Source organism: Podarcis filfolensis (assembly GCF_964270895.1).
Source record: "Podarcis filfolensis genome assembly, chromosome: 3".
NCBI classification, from domain to species: domain Eukaryota; kingdom Metazoa; phylum Chordata; class Lepidosauria; order Squamata; family Lacertidae; genus Podarcis; species Podarcis filfolensis.
The window spans coordinates 107,863,937-107,877,011 of record NC_139606.1 but is presented as its reverse complement, the minus strand read 5'-3'; the positions used below and the strand labels follow the sequence as shown (position 1 = coordinate 107,877,011).

General features: G+C 42.8%; 1 protein-coding gene across 48 annotated transcripts in view; it reads left to right on the top strand.

Annotated features, from left to right (window-relative positions):
- The window catches only part of NRXN1 (neurexin 1), a 986,669-nt gene that overhangs the window by 875,283 nt on the left and 98,311 nt on the right, over window positions 1–13,075 (top strand). The gene's annotated exons all lie outside the window — the stretch shown is intronic.

Below are 13,075 nucleotides of genomic sequence, written 5' to 3'. Positions count from 1 at the left end.
TCTTGCCTGTCGGTCCACCCGAGCCCTGGAATTTTTGCTTGAGAGCAAACAAGCAATCAAAAACGCCATCTGAACAAAAGGGTCAAAACTAGAAAACTCAGAAAACAACTTGTGTCGGTGCCGAAGCATCAGGTGTGCGATACTTTAAAACCATCGATGCTGTGATATCAGAGGGGACTGCAATGGTTCATTTCATACTTTAGTCATTTTTAAATGACTCATCTCTCCAGTAAGTACAGGAAGGTGTTCAATGCAGGTATCCCTCTCTCTCTCTCTCTTTATCTCTCTCTCTCTTTTGAAAACCACACCACACCTAATTTAGAAGCCATTTGGAGAAAAGGAAACGCTTTTCTTTTCTGTCTTTCTTTTCTTTTCATTTTTTTTTAAAAGGGTTCTGCTACCATGAATCATCCATGATCTTACAGCCAGTTCATCTCTCTGTAATCTTTTTATTTGCTTGGAAAGCTCAAAAGAGCACCTGGGTCTCCCTAGAAGTAATTAAGTTGAGCTTTGAGCCTGCCGTGCTGAGAAAGCGGGACTTTGCGGGGTGTGGGGCAATTCAGCATGAACAAAAGGAAGAGGAAGAGGTGTCAGGCTGACTGGAGTGCCATTAATGCCCTTATATATCCATTCAGTATATAAGTATATAAGAAGCGAGTGTTTATCTGACTCTGGGGGCCACCCACCCCATTCTGGACCCACCTCTGAAACAATCTGGGGGCAAGGCTAAAAGTTGTTGTTTTTTTCAACTTACCCTAGTGGCCAAAATTGTCGAAACCTTTTGGAAAAAGCATATTTCTGAGGTTTGATGGTCATAACACTGCTTTTTTGGAGTAATGCCATAAAATTATATATCAGTGGAAAGATAATTTAATGAAGAATGTAATACAACAAAGTTTGTTCAGTTACCTGTACAATGGTACCTTGGTTATTCGTTCCGGAAATCCGTTCTTAACCTGAAACTGTTCTTAACCCGAAGCACCACTTTAGCTAATGGGGCCTCCCGCTGCTGCCGCGCTGCTGCTGTGCGATTTCTGTTCTCATCCTGAAGCAAAGTTCTTAACCCGAGGTACTATTTATGGGTTAGCGGAGTCTGTAACCTGAAGCGTCTGTAACCTGAAGTGTCTATAACCCGAGGTACCGCTGTATTCTGTCAAAAGTTATAGCCAAATAACCAGAAAAAGGAAGCACAAGTTGCGTAGGCTGATATGCGGTAGCTTTACTTCATTTGAATGTAGCCATATACGCTTTTTCCCAAAAGGTTTCCATGATTTCGGCCACCAGTGTATAATGGCTGCTATAAGGGACAATCTGACTCTGTGTGGTGCCACTCTGAAAATGGCTTTTCTGCAGAGGTATGTGGAGGGCTGGGCAGAGGAGGTGAGCTGTGGTATTAGACCTATCTTCTCCAGCCACCGGTCAAATAGATCTCTGTCTCTTTTTTTATTTTTGCACGTTTTTCCCATCCTTCCTGCCTCCCTTTCTAGCCTGTTTTTAAAAGAAGCCCTTCCTTTTACCTTAAGAACAAAAAAATTCCACACCTAAAAGTAAAACAACTCAACTTTATTTTCTTATTTCTTATTTTTCTTATTTTTATTGGAAATTTCATTTACAACATAACATAAACTCCCCACCCCCCAATACAGAAATCCACCCTCATTAAACGTGAACATAACATACCATGAGCATAACACACAACAATACAAACAACTAAATAAAAGACTTCCTTTATCCTGTATCTGTGGATATTTAAGTTATAATTTGAAAAAATCTTAATAATTATTCATAAAGGAAACAGCTTGTAAGAAGTAAATAAGTAAAATAACTCAACTTCAAAAAAAGAGAAAAAACAACCCAGCAATTTACTGTGTGTGCAGTTACACAGAAGGCAGCTTCCCTGTGGGTACAGGAAAACCCACCTGAGGATGTCAGTGGGGTTTTCAGGGAAGACAGAGTGAAAGTACTGAAGAGATGGCTTGTAGAATGCAATTTCCGGGCACTCATAGACAGGCTTTGGCCACGCTGCAAGGAAGGTGGGCACAGGTACACCCAGGAGAGTTTGACTGCCAGGACCTCTCCCCTTTCACAGTTCTTCAGGCGCAGTATGTTTCCTTCTAAATTGATGGAGAATGGTTTGGGGGGGGGGATGTCAGGGAGCTTTTTGGCACTGCAGGGAATGTGATTCTCCCTCAGGCTGGGGCGGGAGGGGGGGAATGGTTTGCAAAAATGTGAATGTTAGGCAAAAATGTTAACATCAGGAGAAAATTCCCCTAAGATTTTTAAAGGGGGACTTGAAAAAAATAAATAAATCGTGAACTGATCTGGGACTACAGAACGTTAATTGATTATTAGAAAAATGAGAAATGAAACTGACCCATCTCCCTTTAAGAAACAGCCCTCAGGAAGTTCTCCCGCACAAGGCCTATTGCACTGAGCAAGAGCTGTGCCAAAGCACTGCTCGTATTAAATGAGGTGTGCAGAAGCCTGGTGCGTTGTCCTTCCCAAATTATTTGTGCCTTGGGGGGGCCGATATTCTTCCAGCCCTTGTGGTCTGATTGTACTGCATGTCGCTTAGGATTTGGAGCCTTTATAAAGAAAACCTTGACTTTGCAAATGGCAGGCTCTCTTCCTTGTAATAATTCTGCTAATAAAAGTTAGTGTGGGTCATTTTTTGCTCCCCCGGGAGGCCAAAGCAATTCCGCCATAATGGGCCTTGCATAGTCTACATTTTTTAAAAAAAATTAAAAAGCCCTGCAAGAAGGTCAGTCTTTGGTTGAATCATCCAGCTCTTACAGCATAGCACCGGCTGTGTTTCACAGCCATATACGGCAAGTACTGTGGTGTTTTAGCAGCCCAGTAATGCTTGCCACCTATTACCCATATCCCACCAATTCCTCCCCGCAAAAAAAGGTCTGACATTGGGATCTGTGTGTGCAGAGAGAGGTGACTGGAAACATAGCAGGAAAAGGATGGGGTGTTGCAGGGGAGAACTGAGGGGAAGAAATCACCAGCTGCCTTGTGTTCTCCCAAGATCGGAAACCTGCTAATAAAGTATCTTGAAGTCAGCAGGCAGCAACAATTTAGAAAATGCCAGTCTTTCTTAAGAAAAGATGCTGAATGTGTCGAACTGCACCTCTGGGCAGGATTTCTGCTTGTACAGAGTTCAAATCCCCACTCAGCCAGGTGAAGCCTACTGGGTGATTTGGGGTCCGTCAGGGTCTTGCAGCCTAACCACTGAATCATAGAACTGTAGACTTGGGGGCACCCTGAGGGTCATCCATACCAACCCCGCTGCAATGCAGGAATCACAGTTAAAGCATACAAATGCATTCCTCAAAATGTTGATTAGGAAGCGGAAGTTTGTAAACCACCTTGCGCTCCGTGGAGGAAAGATGGGATCGAAATGCAATAATAATAACCAAACGTAAAATAAATAAATTCCATGCCCAACATGTTTATCTAGCTTGCTCTGCTGACTGTCAAAATAAACTCCACTCTCATACCAACTGCAAAGTGGTGCTGGCTTTCGTTCCTGCCACCACCTCCTCCTCCTCCTCCTCCTGTCTGTCTGCCTGGAGTCCTTCTTAAATCACTCACCTGCTCTAATAGATTATGAATCTGTTCCCCAGGATTGCTGGTGATTTCCAGCTTATTAGAATTAATCTTTTTTCTGTCATAGGTGTTCCAGGCCTGTTCATTATGATCTACGGTTGATAGTGGAGATGTATTCCCCAGTAGGAAAGTTTCTGCACGGAGCCATAAATTGGAGCTGAGAACTAGATTTATTCTGTCGCAGGCGTTGCCGCAAAGGGGTTGAATATTAGCAGAGTCCCATAGTATTAACCTTGGCATGAGTTTTACGAGGTTGGCTTCCCACATTTATTGGAATGGGAATAATTTTGTACAAACCTGTGTGCCTTTGTCTTAAATTAATTCTCTTGGTTTGGTGTGGGGGTTTTTTAAAATCCTTTTTTAATAACAACAATAATAATCAGAGGTATCAGTGACACTGCAAATTACCTGAAATTTTGAAATTCTTAGTATGATTTTCCAGCATGCTTTTTGTGTTTGTTTTTATTCTGTGAAATGTTTATTTCTGGTCCTTCATCTTGTTTGAGGGTCCAGTTTGTTCACTTTTTGCATGGGCAAAGGCATTTATTGAAAATCCATGCAGAGAATTGATGTGAATATGTCAGAGTGCAAGCCCAGAAGAGGGCGTAGACTTTGCATCCAGGTAGAGCTGTTCTATCTCAGGTATATACTGTATTTTTTGCTCCATAAGACGTGCCTAGTTTTTAGAGGAGGAAAGGGGGAAGGCCCTGTTTTTTTGGGATCAGCTCACAGTTGTTGAGCTTACTTTGCAAAGGGGAAAAAAATCCTGGTTTTATGGGGTTCAACTCACAGTTCTGCAGCTTCTTTAGGAAAGGAAAGGGAGCCATTTCTACAGTTTCCAGACAGATAATCTAATCAGCCAGTCACATGTTGCTGGGGAAACAAACAGCCTCCATCTGCAGAACATTCAACACTGGAGGCCTGGGCAAGGGGGTGGGGCTGGAAAGGGAGCCAGTGATCGACCACACATTCACTCCATAAGACGCACAGACATTTCCCCTTACTTTTTAGGAGGGAAAAGGTGCATCTTATGGAGTGAAAAATACGGTATATCTCCATCAGAAGGGGACTGTGGTGAACCCATGTGCTCACAGTTCCCCCTAGAGGAGCTGAGAAGAAATGTCACACACACAAGCATACTGTACTGCACCATTGGTGGTCATGCAGAGGACCTTATCTGCTCCTTCGTTTACAGACTGTGTGTATTGACTGTGGACAGGGGATGCTGAACATTCCCAGAGCTGCTGCTGCTGCTGCTGCTGCTGCTTCTTCTTCTTCTTCTTCTTCTTCTTCTTCTTCTTCTTCTTCTTCTTCTTCTCTTCTACTTCGTCTCCTCCTCCTCCTCCTCCTCCTCCTCCTTCTTCATATTGTAAATGTCAGAAGCCACATGCCCTGTGGGAGGAGTCCATAGCTGTCAACGTTTCCCTTTTTTTAAGGGAAATTCCCTTATTCCGAATAGGATTCCTCGCAAGAAAAGTGAAAAGTTGACAGCTATGGGCGAAGCTGTTGCTCTGCTCCGAACAAAGGTATCCTCAACTGGCCCAGAACTCGGCTATGCATTATGCAGAATTTGGCAGTGGAGCAGGCTGAATTTCAATGGCAGGAAGGAAATTCATCATTTTGAAGTGTTTTGGACTTCTAAGGTGAAAATGATTTAGCGTAACTCTTGTGAAGATTTGCTAGTTTACTACATGCGGGAAGCTTCTTCTTCTTCTTTGTCTGGACTGCTGCAAAAATAAAGCTCTCTTCCATGCACACGGTTGCAGCCCAAAGTGCTATAGTGCCAAATTCTGCCGCCGCCACAGCCCATTGTTATGTTCTGCATAACACATAGACCAGCCCCCACCGCCACACAAAAACACATGCCAAGATGATATCGTTATATTAAGAGGAAACGTAGAGGAGAAAGGACTGCCATCTTCAATATCTAAAGGGCTGTCACATGGAAGATGGAGCAAGCTTGTTTTCTGTCGCTCCAGAGGGTAGGACCCAAACCAAGGGATTCAAGTTCCAGAAAATGAGTTTCCGCCTAAATCATGGGTAGGCAAACTAAGGCCCGGGGGCCGAATGCGACCCAATCACCTTCTCAATCCAGCCTGCGGACGGTCCGGGAATCATCATGTTTTTACATGAGTAGAATGAGTCCTTTTATTTAAAATGCATCTCTGGGTTATTTGTGGGGCATAGGAATTTGTTCATTCCCCCCCCCAAAAAAATATAGTCCGGGCCCCCCACAAGGTCTGAGGGATAGTGAACTGGCCCCCTGCTGAAAATGGCCTCGGTCCTGTATACCTGAAGGAACGTCTCTACCCCCATCGTTCAGCCTGGACACTGAGATCCAGCGCCGAGGGCCTTCTGGCAGTTCCCTCATTGCGAGAAGTGAGGTTACAGGGAACCAGACAGAGGGCCTTCTCAGTAGTGGCGCCTGCCCTGTGGAACGCCCTCCCATCAGATGTGAAGGAAATAAGCAGCTATCCTATCTTTAAAAGACATCTGAAGGCAGCCCTGTTTAGGGAAGTTTTTAATATTTAATACTGTACTGTTTTTAACACCTGATTGGGAGCCACCCAGAGTGGCTGGGGAAACTCAGCCAGATAGGCAGGGTATAAATAATAAATTATTATTATTATTATTATTATTATTATTATTATTATTATTATTATTATTATTTGCTGACCCCTGGCCTAAATGGAATGGGTTGTTTGACAGTGGAATAGACTCCCTCAGAAGATGGCGGGCTCTCCTTCACTGGAGGTTTTTAAGCAGAGGCTGGATGGCCATCTGTCACAGATGCTTCAGTTGAGATTCCTGCATTGCAGGGGGTTGGACTAGATGACCCTCAGTAAATCTCCAGGGCCGGATGGCTTAACCTCAAAATATTATAGATTTTTGAAAGATTGGTTAATTCAGCCACTGAAGGAGGTCTGTAATGAAATTTTGGAGGGGAAAAAAGCGCCAGAGTCGTGGAAGGAAGCCTACATTACACTTATACCGAAAACGGAGTCTGAGAAGACACAACTTAAGAACTACCGCCCCATATCCCTGCTTAATGTGGACTACAAAGTTTTTGCTGATATTTTGGCTAATAGATTAAAAAAAGTATTAGTGGAAGAGATACATAAGGACCAAGCTGGCTTTCTTCCAGGTAGACACTTGTCTGACAATACGAGGAACATAATTAACATATTGGAGAAGTTGCAAGTGAACATTAATACTAAAGCAGTTTTAATCTTTATAGATGCGGAGAAAGCCTTTGACAATATTTCTTGGAATTTTATGAAGAAAAATCTCCAGGGGATGGGGGTTGGTCAAGGGTTTGAAAATGGTATAAGTGCAATTTACTCAGAACAAAAGGCTAAACTAATTGTTAATAATGTGGTGACAGAGGAATTCAAGATAGACACGACAAGGCTGCCCAATTTCCCCATTGCTCTTTATTTCGGTCCTGGAGGTTCTGTTAAATATGATTAGAAGGGACTGTCTGATTCAGGGCATTCAGGTCGGAGCCAAACAATACAAATTGAAAGCTTTTGCAGATGACCTAGTTTTGGCGTTACAGGAGCCAGAATCTAGTACGAAAAGAGTATTAGAACTGATTCAAGAATTTGGTCATGTGGCAGGATTTAAATTGAATAAGTCAAAAACTAAAGTACTTGAGAAAAATTTAACACCGATCGAGAAAGAGAGGTTTCAGAAGGAGACTGGTTTAACATTAGCTAAGAAAGTAAAATATTTGGGGGTTAATATGACTTCTAAGAACTTAAACTTATTTAAAGATAACTATGAGAAATGTTGGACAGAAGTGAAAAAAGACTTAGAAATATGGTCAAATTTGAAGCTTTCCTTGTTGGGTCGAATTGCAGCTATAAAGATGAATGTATTGCCAAAAATGTTATTCTTATTTCAATCATTGCAAATTTTGGACAGGATGGACTGTTTCAAGAAGTGGCAGAGAGATATTTCTAGATTTGTCTGGCAGGGCATGAAGCCCAGAATAAAATTTAAAATACTAACTGATGCAAAGGAAAGAGGCGGATTTGCCCTGCCAGACCTTAAACTTTACTATGAATCAGCAGCATTCTGCTGGTTGAAAGACTGGCTGCTTCTTGAGAACACGGACATTTTGGACTTAGAAGGTTTTAACAATGTTTTTGGGTGGCATGCATATTTGTGGTACGACAAGGTTAAAGCACATAAAGCATTTAAAAACCATATTGTCAGGAAAGCATTGTTCAATGTCTGGATAAGATACAAAGACTTATCGGAAAATAAAACCCCAAGGTGGTTGTCACCAATGGAAGTGAAGGCTCAGAAAAAGCTCAATATGGAGGCCAAATGGCCGAAATATTGGGAAATTTTGGAACAAGAAGGAGATAAACTGAAATTGCAGAGTTTTGAGAAATTAAAAGATAAAGTGCGAAACTGGCTACATTATTATCAAATAAGAGAGGCCTATAATTTGGACAAAAAAATTGGCTTCCAGGTGGAAAAATCAAAATTGGAAACAGAATTGTTAGATCCCAAAACTAAGATACTTTCAAGAATGTATAACTTGCTGTTGAAATGGAATACGCAGGATGAAACGGTTAAATCTGCTATGATTAAATGGGCACAAGATATTGGTCCTAACATTATGTTTGCAGACTGGGAACAGTTGTGGACCACCGGTATGAAATTTACGGCATGTAATGCCTTAAGAGAGAATATTATGAAAATGATATACAGGTGGTACATGACACCAGTCAAGCTTGCAAAAATATATCATTTGCCCTATAACAAATGCTGGAAATGTAAAGAAAATGAAGGTACATTCTTTCACCTTTGGTGGACGTGCCCAAAGATTAAGGCTTTCTGGGAGATGATCTATAATGAAATGAAAAAGGTATATAAATATACCTTCCTGAAGAAACCAGAGGCCTTTCTCCTGGGCATAGTCGGCCAATTGGTGCCAAAGAAGGATAGAAATTTCTTTATGCATGCAACAACAGCAGCAAGAATACTCATTGCAAAGTATTGGAAGACACAAGATTTACCCACCCTGGAAGAGTGGCAGATGAAGGTGATGGACTATATGGAATTAGCGGAAATGACTGTCAGAATCCGAGACCTGGGAGAAGAGTTGGTGGAAGAAGACTGGAAGAAATTTAAAGACTAACTTCAGAAACACTGTAAAATTAATGAATGTTAAAAATGATGTTGGATTGAAAATTAGTGGCATTAGCAACAAAGTTATGAGAATATGCAAAAATGAATTGATAAAGGATGAAAATATAGAGGTACAATATGTTAAGGTATAGAGTTAAGATAAATGAAAGAGGGTAAGGATTTGCTGACTTGATTACTTAAATGGGAATACAAAAAGGGGAGGTGTGAGGAGGTCAAGGAAACAAGCTAACGAATTTAAAGTTATAAAAAATGGATTTGTTTTTAATTCTTTTTTATCTATCTGGTTTTTTTTGTATCTTGTATTTTTATTTTTATTTTTTATGAATTTTTGTATGTTTTTGTTTTTTTATCTTTTTCTTTTACTATGTTTCTCTTTGTATTTTCTAAACCTATGTTTTTGTAAAATCTCAATAAATATTTTATATATATATAAAAAAGGACTAGATGACCCTCAGTGTCCCTGCCAACTCTAGACTTACATGATTTTATTAAATATTGTAGAGGTATTGTCTATGTCTTGGCTTCCCTTAAACCGAGGGTGCTTCCTGGTGAAGCTGAAATGGGGGCCAAGCATCCACAAAGCCATCATGATGTGTTTCTCTTCTTGGCACTTTACACAGCTGAATTAGTTTCTCATCTAGTGCCAACTGGCGGGTTCTGAAAGAACTTGGCTTTCCAGGAGTACCTCCTAACCGAACTGCTTCACGCCCTAATCCCAAAACCAGGCAACGGCCCACTCATGGTACGTCCATCATGCCTGAATTCTGATCCAGCATTTTGGTCCACCTCCAGTCCATTACCACCTCCAGAAACTGGTCCGAGCTTGCACGGCCTCTCGTGGCACAGACCAAACAGGGAGCTAGACCTAGATTGTGTTTTGAGGGAACAGGACATCACGGCCACAAGATGGCCGCCAGCTAAGATGGCTTCAAAAGTGGAAATAAACGCATCCGCCGTGAATTCGCCTGTTGATAACAGCTAAATGACTTCCAGGTTCAGGGACAGCAGGCTTCTGGAACACAGAAACATAGGGCGCTGCCTATACCAAGTTAGACCACTGGTCCATTTAGTTCAGTATTGTCTGCACTGACTGGCAGTGGCTGTCCAGGTTTTCAAGGAAGGTCTCTCTCCCATCCCTTCCTGGAGATACTGGGGACTAAACCTGGGGCCATGCAAAGCAGATGCTCAGCCACGGCCATTTTGTGTGTTTTTTTTTTGTTTTTTTTATAATTTTTTAATTGGTTTTTCAACACATATTAAAAGACAATACAACACAATACATAAACAAACAAACATATAAACACGTATAATTTCTTGACCTTTCTTTCCTAAAACCTTCTTTCAGCGACTTCCCCATACCTCCCCTTTCTGCATCCCTGTTTTAAATCATTCCAGCAACCCCTAATTTCAATTTCTTATAGCACATTCTTTAACTCTCTTTTTTTTCCATATCCAATTGTTTGTCACTGCAATTCTATTTTACATTACCCAAGACATTTTAACATTCATTAATTTTACAACAATTCTTAAGATAAACTTTAAATTTCTTCCAATCTTCTTCCACCGTCTCTTTCCCTTGGTCACGGATTCTGCCAGTCATCTCCGCTAGTCCCATGTAGTCAATCACCTTGGTCTGCCATTCTTCCAGTGTGGGTAATTCTTGTGTCTTCCAATACTTTGCTAAAAGTACTCTTGCTGCTGTTGTAGCATACATAAAAAACGTCCTATCTTTCCTTGACACCAATTGACCTACCATGCCCAGGAGGAAAGCTTCTGGTTTCTTCACGAAAGTGCATTTAAGCACCTTTTTCATTTTACAGCCACGGCCATTTTGAAGAGTGGTTTCTGGGAATCAGCAAAAGGGAGCTTGCTATTGCTCTCAGGTCTTGCTTGGGGGCTTCTCAGCTACATCTGGTCGGCCGCTGTAAAAACAGGATGCTAGCATCCAGCAAGTTTCTTCTTAACATACACCTCACACCAGTTGCTTCAATCCAGAGTAGATCCAAATCATAAACCCAGAGCTACTGTGCTAACGCAATTAAACCGTTGTGGGTTGTTGCTACCTGTGGATTTTGGCCTAGTTTCCTAGGCAACATCAAGGGGGTGGGGAGAGGCCCGTGCATTCATGTGCCGGTTTTATCTACTTCAGAGAAAGATTTATTGAGGCTTCCTCCCACCCCTTCACTGTTCATCACCTTCTTTTTCCTTTCATTTCATGGCGGAAGAACCCCAAGTTTCACCTTTTCTCCTGGTCTCCCTTTCGGCAGCTCTCTCTCCCTCTCCCCCCGCCCCCCCCGGCTTTCTTCACTTACACAGCTTGTGTCAGGTTTCAGAGATGCTTTGAGGAACACCTGTCCTGGAGAGCTCAGGCTTTGACAGCTCCTTCGTTTATATCCTTCAGGAGCAAAATGCCTGGAATCCAAGAATTGGCATCAAAGGCAAAAAGGGCTCTTTAAGTTTCTCACACAAACTTGGACGGATTCAGTTATTTCATCGCAGCAACTCTGGGACTTTGGGGTGTTGTTTTATTTTATTTACATTTATATCCTGCTCAAGGTAATGCAAGGTAATGCATACGGGCAGTGGAATTGCATCCTTTTCTGGTGCCCATGTGCAGGTGGGGCGCAAAAGGTCAACAGAACCCACCACGCCAGGCTGGCCCTCACCGCCAATGCCGCTGGGCACACTCGCTCAGGGCATGGAGGGTTCATGGAGGCCTCATGCCACCTCAGCCCTGGCCACCGTGCAGGGAGGAGCGGATGTGCCCTTGGCAGGCAAATGCCCCCCAATGCTGGCCAGGGGGCCATTCAGCGAGGGGGCCAGGGATTCGGCGGTGGGGCCAGGCTGGGCTCTGGGGCTCAGAGACTCCTGGCAACAGACAGGAGGGGACAGTACAGGGATCTCTGTGTGAGGGCACCTAGCTCTCACCCCCTGGAAATTATGTGTCTGGGGCTATGCCTCCTGTCTCTCACACTGTGCCCCTGCATATGGAGTTCCCAGGTAGTTTCCCCATCTTGGCACAGAGGAGACCCAGACTACCTCACACTGTCATCATGCCTCTGAAAACCAGTGGGTGGAAACCACAAGGAGGGAGTGTGCTGAACTGGGTGGGCCACTTTTCTGATCCAGCTGGTGCTTCTTAAGTTATTATGGGATTTCCCTTTCTGCTCCCCAGCAGACCTCTGTGGCTCTCAGTCTGCTACAGAGGGTCCCTCAGTCCTCCAGACCAAAGGATTTTTTTTGTTGGGATGTGGGAACTGCACAAAGAAACAAGAAGACGGGAGGTCTTCTCTGCACAAGCAGGAGTCTGCTGTGCAAGTGTGATGCGACGTTTGCTCGCTTTAGGATAAAACCACGGAAAATAAATAATCATAGTTATTCCAGGTTACCCGCATCTATTGAAAGCCTTGTGGTAGCGTATACGTCATTTTAACTCATTTTTAATTGCTGTATTTTTAAATTGTTGTAACCTGCTGTGGTGAAGGACTTGTAAGAAATCCAGTTCACCACCGCCCCGTGAACACTTGTGCTGGCAACTGACATGTGCTTTTGAGTCCCGCATGGTGCTGAGAAATATCTAAAATGAAACGGTGAGCTGTGATAGATGAGGTTCCGCTTTGCACCTTGCGATTGATGAAACACTTCTTCTAAATAAATCTTGCTTACACTTCTATTTGCGCTGACATGAGTTATCGGATGAAAAAGGTGTGCGCGAAATGGCCAATTTCAGCAATGTGAGGAGAGGGCACAGTCCATTTAGTCGGAGAAAATAAAAGCACAGTTCAAGCACTTGGTCTTGTACTGTCCAGAAGGATTTCCTCGAATAAATATCCCAGTAGTTCAATTTGGAGGAGAGTTGCTGAAGACAGGCGGTGAAGGCTTTGCACAATATTTCCTTGAGTCGCATCACTCGGAGGTGACCCATGGAGATCAATAGCTGCAGCTAACGTTGGCCTAGTATTTTGAATGGGTCTACTGTGAGTAATACTTGGTCAGAGGCAACCTTTTGCCAAATGTAAAGGAGGGGCCCTTCTTGCGTGAAGGAACACCTTGCCCCGAATGTGCCTACTTGACCTCTTTGATCTGCAGGTTTTGCACTTTTGCAAGTGCCATGTAACATTTCTTCTTCATCTGTTAGAAATCAGGATTTTGGTGTTGCAGCTCCTATGATTTGGAGCTCCCTGCCTGCACCTTTGCAGGCCTGCTAAAAACTCTTTTCTTCCAGCAAGCCTACCCAGATATGTAATTTAATATTTACTTTACACCTTTGTTGATTATTGTATCTGTGTATTATTAA